The sequence below is a fragment of the Erinaceus europaeus genome, chromosome 5 (assembly GCF_950295315.1).
Source record: "Erinaceus europaeus chromosome 5, mEriEur2.1, whole genome shotgun sequence".
Lineage (NCBI taxonomy): Eukaryota > Metazoa > Chordata > Mammalia > Eulipotyphla > Erinaceidae > Erinaceus > Erinaceus europaeus.
In genome coordinates this window covers 58791374-58814769 of record NC_080166.1, presented here as the reverse complement: position 1 = coordinate 58814769, position 23396 = coordinate 58791374, and the positions used below count along the sequence as shown (strand labels likewise).

General features: G+C 41.4%; 1 protein-coding gene across 4 annotated transcripts in view; it reads right to left on the bottom strand.

Annotated features, from left to right (window-relative positions):
• The window catches only part of SYT1 (synaptotagmin 1), a 664148-nt gene that overhangs the window by 262426 nt on the left and 378326 nt on the right, over positions 1 to 23396 (bottom strand). The gene's annotated exons all lie outside the window — the stretch shown is intronic.

The window sequence follows — 23396 nt, the reverse complement described above, 5'->3', positions numbered from 1 at the left end:
TTGTTGTCTCAAATTTCACCTCTCCCCCCCAATATGGGACAGCCTGCCTGCCTGACACACCACCACCAAAGTGCCACATACCCTTCCCTGTAGGTGAGAGGACCCACCTCTCCCTTCAGAAGTCTCCCATCTGAGAAAAAAAGACCAGAAGTAGATTAATGCTTCAATCTGCCTCTTCCCTGGTTTTGTGTCTGACGAAAAAGAAGTCAACAGCAGGCATAAACAAAATGGAATGATATTGCATGGAAGTGTTTCTGTACAACAAAAGAAGTCAGCACCCAGACAGAAAACACTGTATAACAAAGAGCTGGTTTAGAAACAATGGGTGGAACTCAGCACCACCGGCAGCAGTAGCAGCAGCAAAAACAACCTCCAACAACCTTATCAAAAACTGGGCAGAAGATCTGACCAGACATTTCACTGAAGTGAGGCAGGTAGCCAACAGGCACATGAAAAAGTGCCCATTAATACTTTTGAGAAAGGCATATCAAACAGCAAGGAGATGCTACTCCACACCTGTGAGAACATTCTCCGTCAATAAGGATAGAGACAATAGGTGCAGGAGAGGGTGTGGAGACAGCTATTGTTTTAATTTCCTTTATAAAATTTTATCTATAAATTATTAGATGGAGACAGAGAGATATTGAGAGATGAGGGAGGGAGGGAAAGGGAGAGGGAGAGGGAGAGGGAGAGGGAGAGGGAGAGAGAGAGAGAGAGAGAGGGAGAGAGGTCTGCCCTGTTCCTACTTGTTGGTCCCTGTTCATTACTCATTTAGTCTCACTATATGTCCTGCCATCTTCCAGTCACCAAGTTGCAGATGCTGCCATGATGCCATCCTGACTCCTCTGGGCAGATGACCTCACCAATGTGTCCTGGAACCTCACCTCTCCAGAGCCCTGCCTCACTAGGGAAAGACAAACAGGCTGGAGGTATGAATCCACCTGCCAACACTGAATTCCAGCGGAGAAGCAATTACAGAAGTCAGAACTCCTATCTTCTATACCCCCAAAACAACTTTGATCCATCTTTCCAGTGGAGTAGAAGTACAAGGAGGAAGAGGATAAAAGAGCTCTGAACTCCAGCTCTATCAGGTCCCAGAGAGAGGAGATGAAAAAGAGATAAATATATAAAAAAAAAAAAGAAGAAAAAGAGATAAATACTTGGATATAGTAATAGAGTGACGTGTGGCCTGGAGAGGAAGAAAGGACTAGGTCATCCTGGGCTCTCTGCCTCCCTGGCCACTGGCGATGGAGACCGGGGCGGACCCTGGGGGTCCTTAGGGGCCTTGGTGATGAGGGAGAGTGCATAGAGAGGAATCAACTGCATGACTTCCTCCTCTGGGAGAAGCCTCAGACACGACTCGACTCTTTTATTGGGGGATATAAGCAAGTATATATACCCAAAGGTTTGAGAAAGGTTAAGGTAATCATTAATCCATACACAATGCAGAGTTAAATTTTGACCTATCAAGTATTTGAGCACAACTGGAAAGTGACCATATCAGGTCTGGTCATGAGCTCATAGGCAGACTTTTTTCTCTAAGGGTGAATTACAAGCACCTCAAGGCAGGGGGAGGGTAGGGGGTAGCTGAGCAAAGCCAGGATATTTGTGGTGGGTTTCGGTTCCCCACACAGTAATTCATGGCCTTTGTTCAAAGGGAATGAGGAAGCATATGCAGGAAGTTTCCCAGTCTGGAATAACTCATCTTCATAAGGTTACGAGGTCAGGGGGGACCTGCGAATCACCTCTTGTGAAGAGGAGAGGGTTCAGGGTCAACCTGTTCAGACTCTCATGAAAATAATGGCTTGGTGGGCGGAGCCAAGATGGCAACTCTGAAGCAGCTGCTGGTTTGAGTTCTGAGGACAACTGCTACAAAGCATTGGATCCTGGCCTTTAGCAGCCACCAGGCTCCAGATGCTAGCAGGATGCTGACCAGACTTCCCTGGACAGACAACCCCACCAATATGTCCTGGAGCTCCACTTCCCCAGAGCCCTTCCCCACTAGGGAAAGAGAGAGGCAGGCTGGGAGTATGGTTCAACTAGTCAATGCCCATGTTCAGTGGGGAAGCAGTTACAGAAGCCAGACGTTCCACCTTCTGCATCCCACAATAACCTTGGGCCCATACTCCCAGAGGGATAAAGAATAGGAAAGCTACCAGGGGAGGGGATGGGATATGGAGTTCTGGTGGTGGGAATTGTGTGGAGTTGTACCCCTCCTATCCTAGGGTTTTGTTAATGTCTCCTTTATTAAATAAATAAATAAAAATAAAATAAAATAATGGCTTGGACTTCCCAGACAGTGCGCTCTTCCCTACACTAGACCTGGAATAAAAAGGGGTCAAATATGTACAGATGTAGACAGTTAGTTGTAGAGATGACAGTTAATTCATATTTGTAACCTTGGTGGTTTGCGATGGATGGACTTGGGATTCAGATCTCTGGTGGTGGGAAGAATGTGGAATTATACCTCTGTTGACATGTAATCTTGTAAATCAATATCAACTTGCTAATATAAAAGAAGATAAAAAAAATTAGAGAGACAGAGAAACACCTGTTGCCCTGCTTCACCATCCATGAAGCTTCTGTCCTGCAGGTGGGGACCAGGGCTTTGAACCTGGGTCCTTGCATACTGCAGTGTGTGTGCCTAACCAGGTACACCACCACCTTGGTCCTGAAAGATATATATATATATATATATATATATATATAATTTTTTAAGAGGTAAAGTGCATTTTGAGTATACTTTGTTCTCTTCCAACCTCTTCTCATAAAAACAAAACTGTAAATTTTCAAAAAAAGAAATAAAAATGAAAGTGGCAGGGAGGAGACATTAAAATTTTCATTATGGGATATAGAACACTCAGATGTTGTTTGCTTCATATGTGTGAATTGTTGACAGATTATAAACCAGAGCTGTTTTTCTTTTTACTGTGGTATATCAGGCAGACAGCATGATGTTAGCCTCCGATGGGTATAACTTGCAAGTTCACCACAGTCAGTTGAGTGATCATAGCTATCACATTTGCTGCTATTGTAATAAGAATGTTTTATTTTGCCACCAGGGTTATTGCTGGGGCTTGGTGCCTGTGTGGCAAATCCATAGCTCTCCGTAGTCATTTTCCCCTTTCTATTGTTCTATAGGACAGAGAGAAATTGGACAAGGGGGAGATAGAGACAGTGAGAGAGAGAGAGAGAGAGAGAGAGACCTGAAGCAGGGCTCCACCACTCATGAAGTCTACCCGCCCCTCACTCCCAGCTTGCAGGTGGGAACTGGGCTTCTTGAAACTGGATCCTTGAACATGTGCTCTCTACTGGGAGTGTCGTGGCACCAACATTGCTCATTTTATATTATTTTATTTTGCCTCCGGGGTTATTGCTGGGGCTCAGTGCCTGCACTATGAATCCATTGCTCTTAGCGACCTTTTTTAAAATTATTATTAAACAGCACAGAGAGAAATTGAGAGAGGAAGGGGAGATAAACAGGGAGAGAGACAGAGAGATACCTGCAGACCTGCTTCACTGCTTGTGAAGCAACCTCCTCTGTAGGTGGGGAGTCGGGGGCTTAAACCAGGATCCTGGTGTGGTTCCTCTAAATGGGTGCACCACCGGCCTGACCCCCCACTGTTGCTCATTTTCCAATGGGGTTTGTACCATTTGGCCCTGCTCAACATCGAAGTCCCATCTCTCTGGCAACCACTCTTGTGATCTTTTGTTTGACTTTGCTTTTGATTTTTTTTTTTAAATAAGCTGGAATGATTTTTAAATTGTGCCAAACACCTTGACAATTATTTTGCTGCTTCACAAGAGATATCTTGCAGAAAGAGTTCATCGTTATTCATTTGCAAGAAAAAGCAAGAGGGCTTCAGCCAAGTATTTGGTACATACAGCAGGAAAACGTGGTGACAGGTCAGACTGCAACATAGTAAGAAAATACCAAGGTGCCACAAAGGTTAATACTATTGTGCTGTAAAATGGGAGGGGGAGGATCACGATTTTTTTTGTTGCTATGACAACTTCCATCTGTCCCTTCCACTTTTTTTTCTTTCTCTTAGCAGGACTTTAATCATATCTATCTTGAAGCTTTCAAACTGATATGGATTTCCCAGATCATAAAGCATAGTCTCCATATACTGCACAGATAAGATTTCTGGAGCAAACGCTATGTCCATCTCTGCTTTATTTAAATTAAATTAAATTAATTATTTAATTTTTTCAAAATTATCTTTATTTATTGGTTGGATAGAGACAGCCAGAAATCAAGAGGGCTGGGGAGACAGAGAGGGAGAGAGACAGAGGGACACCTGCAGCCCTGCTTCACTGCTTGTGAAGTTTTCCCCATGCAGGTGGTGGCCAGGGGCTTGAACCTCGGACCTTGTGCACTATAACATGTGCACTTAACCAGGTGCGCCACCACCCGGCCCCAATTTAACTTTATTTTATTTTATTTTATTTTATTTTATTTCCACTTGTATTTTACAGTGATAAGTACAAAAGAGCAAGCCAACAGGCAAAGGTCCACAATACTAGGAAGGAATTACTGTTACTGATGAAGTACTGAATGCGGGCATGATGAAACAGACTCTTGATTCACGACTGCATTTTTTGCAGTGGAGGGCAGAGCTGTGATTTTTCTTTTTTAAATCCTACCAGACATTCCTTTGATCTTCTGTAGGTGAAAGGGAAAGCAGAATACCAAGTGCATCTCTGCTCTCCTTTCTGGAAAGAGGGCCTTAATTCTCTCCTCCCTACCCCTCCCTGCCCTGCATGCTGACAGCTCAGAGGCCAGGGTTTTCACAAACATCACCCTTGGCTAGAAGAAATTGCCCTGCACTGAGATTTGACCAACTGACTGCCAGTGCTGGTTCAAAGGCCTGCCTCAGGGCAAGAAAGCCAGTGAGCTCACCAGCTAGGAAGCACATCTTGTCACGGCTGTGACCCAACTCAAGTCCTACCACGGAGGAGGAGCCCCATGACATGGGGGGAAACTCCAGTGTTTGGTCTCTCCCTCTCTTAGTCTCTCTTCGAATGGAAAAAGTTGACCTGGATGCAGTGTCATGGCACATGCTTGAGGACTCAGCGGTAAAAAGAAACAAGAAAGGTCAGACTTGTTTTCCTCAGTTCGTCATAACTATATCAGTTCAGCTCCGATGGGTCCCTGACCCTAAGCTGCTGCTTCCTGCTTCTCTATCCCTAAAGAATTCCCCATCTCTAGTCAGAGCAGTTTGACAGGGAATCTGACCTTCTGTGCATACTAAGAGACTGATGTATTTAAGTTTTCATTGAATGGTTTGCATTCAATGGTAAAATACAGTCTTTAGTCCATGTGTCACATTTCCTAGTTTTCCACATCACCCTCTAACTCCCCCCCACTAGGTCTTCCTCCACCATCATGTTCCAGGACCTGAACCCTCCCTATTTCCATCCCAGAATCCTTTACTTTGGTGCAATACACCAACTCCAGTACAAGTTCTGCTTTGTGTTGCCCCTTCTGTTCTTGTTTTTCCACTTATGTCCATGAATGGGATTATCCCATATTCACCCTTCTTTTTCTGGCTAATCTTACTTCACAGGAGTCCATCCAAGATGGGGTGAAGAAGGTGAAGTCACCATTTTAACAGCTGAGTAGTATTCCGTTGTGTATCTAGACCACAACTCACTCAGCCACTCATCTATTGTTGGACACCTGGGTTGCTTCCAGGTTTTGGCTATTATAAATTGTGCTGCTATGAACATAGGTGTACCCACATCTTTTTGGATGGGTGTGTTCAGGTTCATTCTGAAAGGTTTTTTTGGGGGGGAACAAATCACTGACAAGTTTCAGTGAAATTATTCCCAAAACTAAGGATCCTTAGGCAGAAGCTGAAATGAGATGACAGCATTATCAAACCTCCCAAAAGTTTGGAGATGCTGAATGTCAGGCCAGAGGTGCATTTTTCCTCCAGTGAGGGATGTAGGAAGGAAGCTGATTTTACAGACCCTGTTCTTGTGGAAGGTCCTTGACTTCTGGTGGGAGTCCTTGTAAAGAAGTTAGAGCTAATGGGTGTTTTTCAAAGTTGGAGCAACTGGAAACATGGGCGACATTTTACCTTTTTTTTTTTTTAAATATACTTTAAAAAAAAAAACTTTATTTATTTATTGGATAGAGACAGGTAGAAATTGAGAGGGAAGGGGGAGATAGAGAGGTAGAGAGGCAGAGAGACACCTGCAGCCCTGCGTCACCACTTGTGAAGCTTTCCCCCTGCAGGTGGGGACCGGGAGTTCGAACCTGGATCCTTGTGCACTGTAACATGTGCGCTCAGCCAGATGCGCCACCCCCTAGCCTTTTTTTAAACACTGGACAACTTTCATGCTCCTAGGTTGCTTGTATTCATTGTCATTCATATTTTGCCCACTGACCAGCCTCAAAAGTCCATTAGATGCAGGGAGAATTTTTCTTTAGAGCATGGCTTTTATTGGCTCTGTTTCCTGTGGCCTGGTTTCCAGCCTTGGCTTTCAGTACACTGTAGCCAGTATCCATAGTAACTTGATGATGGTATGTGGCAAACCCAAAATGTATAATGAGAAGGAAAACTTTCTGCATGGTCTTCCTAGATTTTCTGCTTTTATCTGACTGATGTGTATGGAAGAATGTTACAACTTAGATGGGACTCCAAGTCTGGAGACTTAAAAAAAATTTTTTTATATTATCTTTATTTGCTGAATAGAGACAGCCAGAAATCAAGAGGGAAGGGGGAGGAAAGGAGGGAGAGAGACAGAGAGACACCTGCAGCACTGTTTCACCACTCTCAAAGCTTTCTCCCTGCAGGTGAGAACCGGGGGCTCGAACTTGGGTCCTTGCTCATTGTAACATGTGCGCTCAATCAGGTGCGCTGTCACCTGGCCCCTGGAGATTTCGAGTAACGGCACAGAAACTAATTGATAGTTGAGTTTGGTAAACATTCAACTATATGTGTATATTTTCCACACTCTGGCATGGGGACATGACTGATTATCCATGGTGTTTTCCTGTTAGTGACTGCCAGGTCTGTGTTCCCTTCCTGTGCCTGTGGTTTCCACTAATCCCGGAGCCAGATTAATTATTGAGGAGGACTTGAGGAAGAAGCCCGAATCCCGGTCAAGGTCTGAAGCTTACTCTTATCCATGGACACAGTCAAAAGCAGCTGAATCAGTCAGCAGCTTGGGAAGCAACCTTAGGGCAATAATGAAACACTTTGTTCAAAACTTGGTAGTACAGAGGAAAAGGATGTGCAAGAATTCCTGGATGGGCGGGGGAGATAGCATAATGGTTATTGCAAAAGGGCTTTCATGATTGGAGTTTTAAAGTCCCAGGTTCAATCCCCTACCACTATCATAAGCCAGAACTGAGCAGTGCTCTGGTCTTGGTATCTCTCTCTCTCTCTCAATAAAATGTATATATACATACATATATATATATATATATACTAAAAATAACTGGCTGGAATCACCAAATTTGATGATGGTTGAGAACAAATTTAGATTTGTGTGGATACATTAACTAGTCTGATATCTATCTATATCTATTTATTTATCTATCTATCTATCTATATATCTATATATATATTACAAGTGTACTACAAGATCAACTGTTTATCTTTCAAAAAGGTCACAATAAGAATTGAAGTAATAGAACAAAGAGTCTAGACCCAGTCTCAAGTACCACTGTTAGCCAGAGTTGAGCAATTTTATGGCCAAAAACAAACAAACAAACAAATAAAAAACCCCAACATGAATTGAAAAAAAGGGGGGCATATTTTTCACATAGTTTAATTTTCTATATTAATTTGCATATTTAATTTGCTATGTTGCTTCATAGCATATGGAATCATGGTGCAGCTTATAATGACTGGTTTTCTTACAATGCATTCAATAGATTTTCTATAAAGGTTAAACACATATCACTTAAATATTATAATATAAAAAAAACTTTATCAAGTTTAACCAAACTTGATTGTCTTAACTCCTAAAAGACCAGCCAGCACAAATATATTCAGAAATTATAGTGAACATGAACTTCAGAAGAGCAAGCGAAAATAAAAATTCTCCGGCATGCATGTCTGCATATCTCCCTGGCTTTTCTTTAAAATCACTTAATAATAATCCCCCCACCCCCAAATTCACATTTTTTCTAGAAATGGGCTCATGTGTACCTTTTCTCTTCTAAACAAAGTTTGTTCTTGCAGTTTCCAAAGCTATCACTTGTTTTAAAAGTGCCTTTCAATTGTCCAGGAATGCTTATGGCCTTAAGGGGTCTCCCAAGATTTTAGTAAGAATGGTAAGATCATGATCAAGAACGATAATCAAAGTGGCCTTTTCAAATGCATTAGAAAGACTTCAAGTACATTTTGCAGTGCTTTTAAAAATGGCACAGCAAGGGTCAAAATCTCCTTTGTCTAGTATTTCTATAGAAAAAAGGCAAGCTATGAAAACCTGGAGAAGGAATTGAAATCGTGCACGGGTCAATTTAATATAGTTTTCAGCAACAAAGCTCATTGTAGACAACATTAGAGTTACCTTTCTTTGCCTTTTGTGAAGCTGGGTGATTTGGACACATATTGAAGAGGCACTGCTCAGCCTGATCAACTCAATTGGCTTTCAAAATGTTTATAAGAGAAGCCAGGGATAAATTCTGTGGAATGCCCCTTCTCTGTTGCTTTGCTGAAACTCAGCTCCAAACTCTTACTGATTTTGAACTGCAGATACTTGAGAGAGAAATCTATGCTTGCAAAGTAAAACCCACACAGTGAGACAAAGCTTTAACATTACCCTACATGGGATCAGGCAGTGGCCCACCTGGTTGAGTGTTCACATCACCATGCACAAGGACCCAGGTTTAAATCCCTGGTTCCCACCTGCAGGGGGAAAGCTTCACAAGTAGTGAAGCAGGGCTGCAGGTGTCTCCCCTTCTCTATTTCCCCTTCTCAATTTTTCTCTATCTTTATCTAATATAAACTAAATAAAATATTTAGAAAAAAGATCTACACACAGGTCAGGTGGTGAGAAATAGAAGCATGGAAAATTATACAATCTACAGATAGAATACTCATAAAAAGTCAGCACGCTACCAGCCTGACATTGTTGTCCACTTTAAACTCCTAAACTCAATTTGGTGTATCCATCAAACAAACACCACAAGTCAGGCCCTGCTCTATTACTATTTCTCTATTATAGATGAAGAAATAGAGAAGTTAGGGTTAAGATTAGCACCTTTCTGGGACTCCATCTCAAATCAACTAAATTAGAATTTTTGGGGGGTGAGGTGGGGTAGAGGCATGAGACCTAGGTCTCTCAATATATTTTTTTTAGTGATTTTGCTGTTCTTTAACTTTGTTATTAATTTAGAAGATTTATTATTATTATTAATTTATTCCCTCTTGTTGCCCTTGTTGTTTTATTGTTGTAGTTATTATTGTCATCATTGTTAGATAGGACAGAAGAGAAATGGAGAGAGGAGGAAAAGACAGAGAGGGGGAGAGAAAGATAGACACCTGCATACCTGCTTCACCACCTGTGAAGCGAATCCCCTGCAGTTGGGGAGCCAGGGGCTCAAACTGGGATCCTTACTCCAGTCCTTGCACTTTGCACCACGTGTGCTTAACCCGTTGTGCTATCACCTGACTCCCAACTTCGCTAGTTTTAAATGCCTAAATTACTAAGAGATCTTAATTGTAAGCAGCGAGATGTAAAGCAGTATTACTCTCTTCCTTCGCTATGCAGAGGCAGCAAGCAAAGTATACATTGTATCCCCACTTCCCTTCCTCAAATTTTATTAAAGGCTAAGATATAGCTGACTGGTTATCTTCAAATAAACATGCTTTGGAAAACTGAGAGAGAGAGAGAGAGAGAGAGAGAGAGAGAGAGAGAGAGAGAGATAGAAGAGATGGAGAGAGAGAGAGAAAGAGAGAAGGGAATTACCGATAGTTATATAACTTGTAAATGGCAGGGAATAAGTTTGAATTGAATCAAGTGAGCTCCAAATCCTATGAATATATGTATACAATGTGTCTGACCTAGTAACAACTCTGAGTGAGTGCTTTTGTTGTGATAGAGGTCCAAGTAGAAATGGCTATGAGAGTATATTCGAAGAACACAGGGCATGGAAAACCATAGAGATTTAAAATGTTTGAGTGAATCCAGAGAAAAGATCCCCATCCCCCATTCTTTTTGTTGGTGTCTGTGGGTTTTCTGTCTGTCTCTAATACGTTGTGAGAACTGTATCGGTTAACACTGGGAGGAACTTTGGTGGTGAGTGTGGTTGGGGAACTATGCCCTATAATCCGACAGTTTTGTAACTCACTTTTAATCCCATATAAATTAAAAAAATCCTGTAGTAAGTGAAAATATCATACATAACTATCATACATAAAAATGTCATATATAAAAAACATACTTAGATAATGTCTATCTATCTATCTATCTATCTATCTATCTATCTAATGTCTGTGTATCTATCTATCTACCTATCTATCTAATCTATCGAACAGCTCTGGACTGTGTGAATCTTATGTTGACTAGCATTGGTGTCCGGTATTGATTTCTTCTGACTGGACAAGTCCTTTTCCATGTGAGCCCCTCCTTCAAATGGAAGGGTTGATGGGAGCTTGGTGGACACAGTAGCAACTCAGTGAGCAGGTGCAGGGAGTAAGCTAATACTTTCCCCAGTAATAAAGTTAGAGAAACATTTCTCTGAGTGTGTGGGTATTCTTTTTTCTCCTTTCTGACAGGGGTGGGGGGGCATTACACTCTCTTTCTTACCATTTGAAGAATCAGGGGATCCTTTTTGGTTATCTTTTGGTCTTAAGTCTTTCTCAGAGTTCACATTACTAAGGGTGCTCACAGAGTGGTTCTAGTTCTTTGGCTACGTCAAGCAGGGCCAGCTGCTCAGCTGTGGGCAGGCAGGCAGTGCTGGAGTACAAACTCTCATTGCAGTCACCCTGCCAGCAGGAAACCTTGATCAGTTAGAGTACCTAGGGCCAGCTCTGGGAAAGGGTTCCTCTCCGTGGCATTCATATGTTTCCCCCAAGCAATTCTGGATTACACTTTTATTATAATTTATTATAAACTGCCTTCAAAACTGTCTCAGGATTTCTGATTTGTCAAGGTGGAGCTTTCATAGAGTCTGAAAAAAATAACAAAAAAACCTTAAGGTCCTTTGTCCCTGTTCAGATGGTCTGTTACCATTTCAGTAGCTTTTGAAAAGAAGATGCTGGACTAGAAATCTTAGCTGTACTTCTAGTGAAAACACACCATTACTTCTCATCTTAGAATTTACTGTGACACCTTCCTTTCTCCTTCTGCATTCCATAATGACCTTGGGTCCATACTCCCAGAAGGATAAAGAATAGGAAAGCTATCAGGGGAAGAGATGGGATATGAAGTTGTGGGGGTGGGAATTGTGTGGTTGTACTCCTCTTATACTATGGTTTTGTTAATGTCTCCTTTTTAAAAATAAATAAATAAATAGAAAAAAAGAGGAAAAGGACAAGAACTTTCTGGATTATTAATTGAATTTCTAGAATGAATACTACTGTTAATCTTTATCAGTTTTTGCCCAGTACTCTTTGAATCTTTGATCCTGGGGAATATTGCCTCTCTTATTTATTTATTTATTTATTTATTTATTTATATTTAATGTCAGGTTAAGCTCAATTTTGGAGAGAGAACTGGAACTTGGGAAGGTGACTGGGCCGTTCACTGGTTAGAAATGGAAGGCAAGGGAGTAGGGTGGTAATGCAGTGGGTTAAGTGCACTTGGTGCAAAGCGCAAGGACCGGCAGAAGGTTCCCAGTTCGAGCTCCCGGCTCCCCACCTGCAGGGGAGTCGCTTCACAAGCTGTGAAGCAGGTCTGCAGGTGTCTGTCTTTCTCTTCCCCTCTCTGTCTTCCCCTCCTCTCTCCATTTCTCTCTGTCCTAAAAATGATGACATCAATAACAACAACAATAATAACTATAACCACCACCACCACAACAAAAAAGACAAGGGCAACAAAAGGGAAAATAAATAAATAAAATAAAGTAAGATAAATAAAGTAAAATAAGAAATAGAAGGTGAGGAGGGTCTGCCTCAGATCCTGAGTGCATAAAAAGCCTGCACAAGATGGCGCACACTTGGCCAAGGCCGTGCTTTCATCCCTCAAATGCTGACGGTGAAAAACAGAAGGCAGCTGGTAGGGAGGAAAAGGATAGGCAGCATTCACTGTTGAGAGAGAGAGAGAGAGAGAGCGCGTGCGAGAGAAACACGTAGTTGCAAAAATCATGCCGTTATTCACAAAAATAAGGAAGTCAGCCAGCATTTTGCAGAGGGTGTTATTGAGAAGAAAAGTCTCTACAGAAGTCAGTTGATGAAGCTGACACGTTCGAGAAGCCCATTACCAGAGACCTAATAGGGTTCTGAGCTAGAAAGCTGCAGAGTTCCAGGTGAGGTAGAAATGCTACTGTGGCAGGAACGAGCTTCAAAAGGACTTCGACACCAGCAGCAGGATTCTTACTGCCAGTAAGCTTTCTCCCCTAGGGGGCTGGGTGGTGGCACACCCAGTTAAGTGCACACATCATGTGAAAGGACCCGGCTTTGAGCCCCCTCTCCACCTGCAAGAGAGACGTTTCTCCGGTGGTGTGGTGAAGCAGGCCTGTAGATGTCTTTCTCTCTCCCTCTCTATCTCCTGCTCTCTAAATTTCTCTCTGTCTTATTGGATTAAATATAAAAAAAATAAGGAGTCAGGCTGTAGCGCAGCGGGTGAAGCACAGGTGGCACAAAGTGCAAGGACCAGTGGAAGGATCCCAGTTGGAGCCCCCGGCTCCCCACCTGCAGGGGAGTCACTTCACAGGCGGTGAAGCAGGTCTGCAAGTATCTGTCTTTCTCTCCCTCTCTGTCTTCCCCTCTTCTCTCCATTTCTCTCTGTCCTATCCAACAATGATGATAACAATAATAACTACAACAACAAAATGACAAGGGCAACAAAAGGGAATAAATAAATAAAATAAATTTTAAAAATATTAAAAAATATAAATAAATAAATAAATAAATAAATACATAAAAAGCACAGAGCCCCAGCAATAACTCTGGAGGCAATAAAAAAAAAAGGATTGCAAGGCCATTATGAATACATGTCACTTTTTTTGTGTGTATCTCTAGGAAAATATTCCCACAGGACTGCCCCAGGGATTACACAGGTAGTGTGTGCAAAGCACTTAAGAGGGTATGCAGGTAGTATAATGCTTCTACAGAAAGAATTCATGCCTGAGGATCCAATGTCCCAGGTTCAGTCTCCTGTTCCACCACCGCCCAGAGGTGAGCAGTGCTCTTGGCTCTCTCTTTCTCTGTAGCTTTCTCTCACTGAAACAAAACATATTGGAGGGGGAGAATAAGCACTTAGTGGATTGATTACATGGAGGTCATGTCTAGATTTTTACTTGATCCTGGAGGAAAACCAGTTTTCTTTTTTTTTTTTAATATTTTATTTATTTATTCCCTTTTGTTGACCTTGTTTTACAGTTATGGTTATTATTGTTGTTATTAATGTTGGCGTTGCTGGATAGGACAGAGAGAAATGGAGAGAGGAGGAGAAGACAGACAGGGGGAGAGAAAGACAGACACCTGCAGACCTGCTTCACCTCCTGTGAAGCGACTCCCCTGCAGGTGGGGAGCCGGGGGGCTCAAACCGGGATCCTTCTGCCAGTCCTTGCGCTTTGTGCCATGTGTGCTTAACCCGCCTCGCTACCGCCGGACTCCCAGAAAACCAGTTTTCATAAGATTTACTCAAGTGTCCCTAGTCTAGACTCATCAGTCTGATGACTAAGGGCCAAACTGCTACTAAGCTACTTAATTCACTCATCCATTTCAGGAGACCTGAGATCTTCCAACCCTCTTTTACCTGGGCCTGTCAAATAATATGAACTTTGCAGAAGTGTTTATCTTTCTCTCTCTCTGTGTGTCTCCTCTCCCCTCTCAAATTCTCTCTGTCCTGTCAAATAAGATACAAAGAAAATAAAATGGCTGCCAGGAGCAACGGAGTCATAGTGCTGGCATGGAGCCCCAGCGATAACTCTGAAGGCAATCGGAAAAAACAAAACAAAACAAAACAAACAAACAAAAACCCAGATTTCTCTCCGAGCTATGCTGGTTAAAAATTACAAATACCTCCTTCTGAAGGAAATCTGGACATGGCTGTCAGAAGGTCAACTTTTTTTTCAGAATGTCAGTGAACATTGTTTGCAATGTCCACACACTAAGCTCATGACTTCTGTGCATTTACTGTGTTGCTTATCTAAACGTCGACCCCGGTCTTCTGCTTCTGTCAACCAAACGGAATGAGATCAAAGTTCTGAAATCTCAGTATTGCTTTCTGAGCAGGAAAAGAAGAACTCCGTAGCAACAGTCCCTCATTCTGTCATCTTTCACACATACATCTTGTTTCTGGATGCCTTTCTTTTTTTTTTTTTTTTTATCTACATCTCAACTCTCCTGACACTTCCAACCATAGCCATTCACGCTGCTGCAGAAAGCCAAAAATAAAGAAAAGAAAATAAAGAAAAAAAAAAGAAATAAAATGAATGTTCAACTTGATTTTGGCATGAAATTATGACACTGTCTAGAGAAGAAGCCTGCTGTTTAAAAATCATTTTCAGTGTAATTCTACAAGTAACAAAGCCATTTATATCAATAAAATACTGTCTGTGCACTGCATAAAATCAATTTATTTGCAAATAGTTTGCTACTACCAAATCAATGCCTTGTTGAAAGCTTAGAAGCAAAAGTAGAGATTAACTGTGAAAGAATTTGCTTTATGAAGAACAATAAAAAGAAATTAGAATATTAACAAGATGGCACAACAATGCACAGAAGATCAGGTTTGTATCTGTGGGTCACTTCGGATTTAACAATTTCCCATCACTATTCTGTAATCAGTATGTTCTTTTTCTTCTAGTCCTGATTTCCCTATTTATCAACTAAAGGGATTAGTGCAGTTAATTACAGCACGAAAGTTGACATAAGTACTAAAACGACAGATGAGGAGCTGAGAATATTAATTTGTTTTTCCTCACAGTTAATTTCTAGAATTAAAATCACATAATGGACATTTCTAACACATTTCTACAAAGTTTAAGAAAACACACAAGATCTGTTTCAATCTAGAAGTTTAATATTAGGAGTTCATTTCCTCTTTTATATTGCCATGTGTGTATGTGTATGTTTTCAGGGTGATGTCCATATGTTAGCCAAAACATGTTTTTTTTGGATCTGTCAGAAGTTTTATTTTTTAAATATTTATTTATTTATTCCATTTTGTTGCTCCTGTTGCTTTATTATTGTAGTTAGTATTGTTGTTATCGATGTCATTGTTGGACACGACAGAGAGAAATGGAGCGAGGAGGGGAAGACAGAAAGGGGGAGAGAAAGACAGACACCTGCAGACCTGTTTCACCGCCTGTGAAGTGACTCCCCTGCTGGTGGGGAGCTGGGGGCTCAAACCAGAATCCTTACCCCAGTCCTTGTACATTGTGCCACCTGCATTTAACCCACTGTGCCACCACCTAACTCCCAGGTATTATATTTTTTATCATAAAAACAATTTATTCATCAAAGTGATTGGTAGCTTTTAAACAGTATAAAACTTTTCTGAGGGATCCAATGCCTCACTTGTTGTGATGTTTCCTCTCCTGCACGTGTGGGGAAGGCATTGAACCTGTTCAGGTAGCATGTGTGCTCAACTGGGTACATGACCACCTGGCCAGAGAGAGACAGAGATAAGAGGGAACAAAGAAAAATGTTAAGCCAGGACTAGTTAAAAAAAAAAAAAAAACAAAAAACCTCTATTAGTGGCTATGCATGGATCTCAGAGACAGACAACTGCTTAAGGTTTAGATCTTACTATCATTAGCATTTTGAAATGAAACTGTAGGGCTGGGCAGATAGTACAGTGGTTTACAAACCATATTTTCATGCAATAAACCTTAAAGGTCCCAGGTTCAATCCCTACCACCATAATCGGAGAGCTGAGCAGTGCTCTGGTCTCTATCTATCATTAAAATAAAAGGAAATTAATTTCTAAATTATTTGTTCTTAAACATGTTCTAAAACAGACATCTCTCTCTCTCTCTCTTTTTTTTGAACAGACGTCTTAAGGCAAGGAGCCCATTCCATTGCATCATAGCTAAAAGGACTTCTCTCTTTTCCTGCCTAGCACATGTTATTAGCTCTGAGTAATTTTTTTTTTTTTTTGGTTTGCCTTAAGGCCAGGCTGAACCGGAAAGGCATGCTTACCATTGCCTCTTCTTCACCTAAAACCCTGCAACACAGAAGTTTTATTTATTTATTTTTTATTTATTTATTTTTGCTGGTGTGGGGGATTGAACCTGGGACTTTGGAGAGTCTCAGGCATGAGAGTCTCTGTGCATCACCATTATGCTATCTTCCCCCACTACACACGGAAGTTTTATAGTAAATCTTTGTTGAATGAATCACATTTGTATTCTGCAAAGGTAACCGCGCAAGCTATGCACAATCATAGATGCCAGTGTTGGCAATTCTCTATGGGAAATACAGAGCTAGAGAAGTGAAAATGAGACAGGGAGTTTGAATCTGTCTGCTACAACATTACAATCCTATAAAGGGAGGCAGAGGTGGTTTGATTTATAGATTTGTATTTTCATATTTAGGTTTCCTAGTTTAATTCTTTACAAACAGGTCTACAAAAGAAGGTAGGTTGTGGGAGTCTAGCGGTAGCACAGTAGGTTAAGCACACTTGCCACAAAGCACAAGGACCTGCATAATTCCATCCCAGGTGGTTCACTTTCTAACAAAGTCCCAAAACCTAGATATAGACCAGGTTCTGCGAGAGAGAGCATATGTTCACACGTATCCATAAACTAGTGCAAAATATATACCTGAAAGAAGAAGTACACTAGAGTTTGCAAAGAGTACACCCCCCCAACACTTCCTCTCCACTATTCCAAGCTTTGGGTCCATGATTGCTCAACAATTTGTTTGACTTTGTATGTTAACTCTCTTTTCAGCCACCAGGTTCCAGATGCCATCAGGATGCCGGCCAGGCTTCCCTGGACTGAAGACCCCACCAATGTATCCTGGAGCTCCGCTTCCCCAGAGACCCACCCTACTAGGGAAAGAGAGAGGCAGACTGGGAGTATGGACCAACCAGTCAACGTCCATGTTCAGCGGGGAAGCAATTACAGAAACCAGTCCTTCCACCTTCTGCAACCCACAATGACCCTGGGTCCATGCTCCCAGAGGGATAGAGAATGGGAAAGCTATCAGGGGAGGGGATGGGATATGGAGATTGGGTGGTGGGAACTGTGTGGAGTTGGACCCCTCCTACCCTATGGTTTTGTTAATTTTTTCTTTTTTAAATAAAAAATAAATAAAAAAAAAACCCAGTTTGAACTCCTGGCTCCCCACCTGCAGGGGGCGTTGCTTCACAGACGGTGTAGCAGGTCTACAGGTGTCTATCTTTCTCTCCCCTTCTTTGTCTCCCCCTCTTCTCTCTATTTCTCTCTGTCCTATCTAACAACAACAACAACAATAACTACAACAACAAAAAATTTAGGGGAACAAAGAGGAAATAAATAAATATTTTTAAAAAAGAAGGTAGGTTGTACCCTCAAGGTTCTGAACCAAACAAAATAGTTGATAGGCTGAAATGCACATACAAATGACCGAGTAAGACATGGCATTTCTCTCCTCTCTTTCTTTTCTTTTTAAAATATACATATTGATATGATTCTCACATTATGGAAGTAAAATGAAGTTAAAAAATTGAGCTCTGGAAAAGAGATAGTAGAGGGGGCTGGGTGGTGGTTGAGGACATGTTACAGTGTACAACGACGTGGGTTTGAGTCCCTGGTCACCATCTGCAGGGGGAAAGCTTTGGGAATGGTGAAGCAGGACTGCAGGTGTCTCTCTGTCTCTCTCCCTCTTTATCTCCCTGTCTCTCCCTTCCATCTTGATTTCTGACTATCTAATAACTAAAGATAATAACGAAAGAATAGATAAGGGTAGGAGATAACTAGAAAGTAAAGAAAGGACTAATAGAATAACAGCAATACTGTCAAATACCTTAATGTTTTCTATAAACATAGGTAAGCTGCCTCTTTTAAGACCCCACCAGGCATCTGCAGTTAACATTAGGGAAAGGCAAAATAAAAGACCTAGCAAGTAGAGAGTAGATAGATTTCATTACCCAGCCTGGCCTGCTCTTATAAATTAAAAGAGATAGCAATAAATATGCAAAATGGGCTTTGTTAACAATAGGGACTCTCACTTATTTAGGTTTTAATCAGGGCTCCGAGGTTAACAGAATTTGTGTTATTGAAGTTTAGCAAAGTAGCTGAATGCAATACTGGTTTTATATCTAGTTCCCTGGCATTAAATACACCCAGGCAAGAGTCAACTGGCAATTTGACCTCAGTCTTTCAAGCATCCCCAGCAGCTGAGAATTGGTTTCGCTGGTTCTACCAATGAAAACAGCTCCGGAGGGCAGACGTGCTAAACTAAGTCACTGAAGTTAAGAAGCACTGATGGGGATGTATGATTGACTGAGTGACTATTCATCTGCACATGGGTATCTTTTCTTCAGTTAAACTACGGCCTTGTGACTCTGGGGTACTTCATTCATTCATTCATTCATTCATTCATTCATTCATTCATTCACACCACAGCACCAAAACTTCCTGTGTTGTCACATTTCTCACTTGGTCCCAGGGCAATGCAGTAACTCTACCTGGTGAACCATCTTTCCAGTCCCAGATTGCAGGCTCACTCTTAGATCCCGCCCATCTCCTCTGCGGTTGGGAGATGGAGGTCAAGAGTGGCCCCCAAGTCCCTGAGAAGCTCAGCGTGTCAAGGGCGATGTGCACAGGGAGACAATTACTCAGTCAGCCCTGGGAAAAGCCTAGGAGCGCAGTTCGTTTATTGAGAGAGAAAGTATATATATATATATCATAACTCGGGGGGAAGGTTTGGGGTATCCATTAACCCAAGCACAGAGCAAGATAATCCAAAGTTACAATTTTTACAGGCAGACTGTTTGATCATAAGCTTTACAATGTACATTTTTTTTTTTCCGGAGGTAAATTGCAGACACTTTAGAGCAATAAGAGAAAGGGGAAAAGCTGAGTGATGCTGGAGTTTTAAAGTTAACACAATAATCCATGGCTTTTAATTAAAGAAGGAAGGGGGATGGAGGTGGCATGTGTAGAAAGGCACCCATGTCCCAGGGTCCAGCTGTCAAAAATTCCAGAGACTGGGGGAACCAGCCCTTCTCTCGACCTGAAGGGAGAGTTGGGGGGTCAACCCACTCAGATCTCATGGAAACAATGGCTGGAACTTTCCGGGACAGTGGGCCTATTCTCCAACACTGGATAATTTAAAAAAGCAGAAGAGTCATAACCAGGAATTGATTTAAAATATTTATTTATTTACTATCATGAGAGAAGCAGAGAGAGAGAGAGAGAGAGAGAGGAGAGAGAGAGAGGAAGCTGGCACTCTATGATGTCAGAGGGGACAAATTCTGAACCTCATGCTTTTCTTAAGTTCCAAGACTCTAGCCACGGTGCGACCTCCAAGTTACCACAAGTCCATGTGCGTGTGTGTACACCATCATCCTTTAAAATTGAGGCTGCTGGGAGTCGGGCGGCAGCACAGCAGGTTAAGCGCACATGGCGCAAAGTGCAAGGACTGGCAGAAGGTTCCCTGTTTGAGCCTCCGGCTCCCCACCTGCAGGGGAGTCACTTCACAGGTGATGAAGCAGGTCTGCAGGTGTCTGATTTTTGCTCCCTCTTTGTCTTCCCCTCCTCTCTCCATTTCTCTCTGTCCTATCCAACAATGATGACATCAATAACAATAACAGTAATAACTACAACAATAAAACAACAAGGGCGACAAAAGGGAATAAATAAATATTTTTTAAAAATTAAAAAAATATACAAAATAAATAAAATTGAGGCTGCTGCATCAGCTGCCTAACTATAACTGTTAAATTGTTGGAAATAAGAAATCTCAAGTCCAACATAGACCCACTGGCGGTGGAATTCTACATTCCAGTTTAACCCTCTTCTAAAAAAAATTTACTGATTGATTGATTTAAGACTGTAGGATAAGATGGGTACAATTCAATACAATTCCCACCACCAGAGTTCCATGTCCCATCCCCTCCACTGGAAGCTTCTCTATTCTTTATCCCTCTGGGAGTATGAACCAAAATTCTTTATGGGGAGTAGAAGGTGGAAGGTCTGGCTTCTCTAGTTGCTTCTCTGCTGGATATGGGCAGTGACAGATGGATCCATACTCCTAGCCTGTTGAGATGATTTTTATATGCTCACTTATTTTAAATTAAATAGTGCTGGCACAAATTACCCCCACTCATAAAAATGCACAATAATATCAACTGCTTATTTGGAATATAACACAACTTCTATTTAATCCAAGCTGCTCATGCCTTTCTGATCTCACTCTCAGATGGTGATGTCTTTTTGTGTACTGGATTTATTTAAAAATGATAAGAGGGCCCAGATAGATAGCATAATGGTTATGCAAACAAACTGTCATGCCTGAGGCTTCAAAGTCCCAGGTTCAATCCCCTACCTCTGCACCAACGTAAACCAGAGCTGATTAGCGCTCTGGTAAAAAAAAAAAAAAAAAAAAAAAAAAAAGAAATGGAAAAAGAATCAGTCTACTGCCTTTTATGATCAACTCATTTTTCCCAGGTTATTTACTACAGGTAATTTTCACTTCAGATGTTCCTCCTTCCTGCATGAAACATTACTCTCCTGGATGAATTTGAAGAAAACTCAGTGTCAACCAGAGGCTTCAAATCTGAGGTTTGACAGAACTAAGAGGATTACTATAAAGGGCTCTATGGATTTTTCTTAGTCAGCAATATTGCTACTTTAATTCCAAGTTTTTCACGTGAGTAATTTCAGTAGGCCTTGCATTATTGATCAGAGCATTCTGCATTAAAAAGTAAATAGTAAGTAGGGAAAAGTAGAAGCAAGTGGATGCAGAAAGACATTAAAATGTCCTGAAATTTGATAAGCGAATAAGACACAGTTAAAGTGAGCTTTGTCTACTTCTCATGGACAATTTGGAGAATTTTAGTATTAGAAACAAAGTAGAAATAGATCAAAGGAAATTCTTCAAATCACTTTAAGATTTTACAGTGATCTCTTCATGTGAAAAAACTCTAAATTTTTACATTATTAAGGATCTAAATTTTTCAAAGGAGCTAAATTTTTCTTTGTTACAACAAAAAACTTATATCCAAACTATGCTTATTATATAAGCCAAATGCTTATTATGTAACTCTTTTAAAAAGATATTTTCTTTCCTTCCTTCCTTCTTTCTTTCTTTCTTTCTTTCTTTCTTTCTTTCTTTCTTTCTTTCTTTCTTTCTTATTGGATAGGGACAGAGAGAAATTGAGAGGAGAGACAGCAGGAAAGACATCCACAGCCCTGCTTCACCACTTGTGAAGCTCTTCCCCTGCAGGTGGGGACCCCTTAACCAGTATCTCTAGCTAATCCTGTTGTTGTGTAATGAAACCCACAGATTCAAACTGATACCAAAATGTAGCAATAGACAGAAGGCAAGAGAAAGTGTGGATTTCACAGCTGCTAAAGGATAGCTGATCACTTTGGAATGACTAATATATGTTCTAGTAGAAATCATCACTGCAAGAAAGTGTTTCTCCTCCTCCTCCTCCTCCTCCTCCTCCTCCTCCTCCTCCTCCTTTTTCTTCTTTGTAAATCCAGCTCTTTATTTAGCCTTCATAAAGTAAGGACAGACAGAAATGGAGAAAGAAGAGGAAGACAGAGAGGGGGAGAGAAAGATAGACACCTGCAGACCTGCTTCACCGCCTGTGAAGCGACTCCCCTGCAGGTGGGGAGCCGGAGGCTTGAACCAGCTGAGTTAAGACTTAGTAAACATAGACAAGGAGAGAGTTGTGTTCATTTGGGGTTTAGAATTCTACAAACTGAGAACACAGCACATGATGCAGAAGAGGACCTAAAGTGGGTGGGTGTGTGAGAGTGTACACAGACACCTGTCGTGAGGAGATGCGAAACTCCCCATGTGTCAGCTGCACTGAAAGCCAGTCTGCCCTCCCACACCACCCCTGTGGTTTGGGAAATAATCCTAAAAACTGAGTCAGTGATTTAATAGTCTTTTTTGTTTGGTTGGTTGGTTTTCATAAGTATAATACAACGAGACTCTCATTGTTCCTTTCTGCATTTTCATAGACTTGAAAAATTCCCAGTAATCTCTCTCTTAGAGCTTTATCTCAGTCTTTGTTTTTGTCTTTGTTTTTACTTGAAAGACTCTATCATAGTTATTTTTTAAATTTTTTTAATATTTATTTTATGGGAGTCGGGCGGTGGTGCAGTGGGTTAAGCACACGTGGCACAAAGTGCAAGGATGGGCAGAAGGATCCGGGTTCGAGCCCCTGGCTCCCCACCTGCAGGGGAGTTGCTTCACAGGCGGTGAAGCAGATCTGCAGGTGTCTAGATCTGCAGGTGTCCAATGTTAGTTGATGATCATGTAAATTATTTCCTGCGGCTGTTATTTTGTTTGTTTATTCATTTTCTTTTCTCTGCAACCCTCTAATTTCCATTCTGTTTCAGTGATGCCAACAAGTTTGTGGCTTGTTTTGCTTATTTATTTAAAATGAAGATATAGCTAAAAAAATAAAAAGGGGTGGGGGGTGGCACACCTGGTTAAGTGCAATGTTGCAATGCTTAAGAACAAATATTTATTTTATTTCCTTTTTGTTGCCCTTGTTGTTTTTATTAGTTGTTGTAGTTATTATTGTTGTTGATGTCATCGTTGTTGGATAGGACAGAGAGAATTGGAGAGAGGAGGGGAAGACAGAGAGGGCAAGAGAAAGATAGGCACCTGCAGACCTGCTTCACCGCCTGTGAGTGATTCCCCTGCAGGTGGGGAACCGGGGGCTTGAACTAGGATCCTTACTCAGGTTCTTGGCTTTGCGCCACGTGTGCTTAACCCGCTGCGTTACTGCCCAACTCCCGAGACTCTATCATAGTTTTTCATTCACTTGGGTGAGGAAAAAATTGATGCTGTAAGGTAGTAAGACCCTTTTTTAAATGTGGAACAAGAGGTGTGAGCTGGAAAATTATGCCAGTTCTATAGTAAGAGGTGTAGAATGAAAATAGTGAAGGAAAAAGACAAAGCCTTATTTACAGCTTTGCCTAAGGTTGGGGTTTGTTACAGAGTCCTGCTAATACCTGCCTTCACTGTTACTTGAGCATGCAATAGGGATAAAGGAATTCCACATAAGTGAAAACAATATGTCCTTAGAAAAGGGTTCTAAATCTAAATTACACCCTTTCTTCCCCCTTAGAAATCAATTCGGCATAG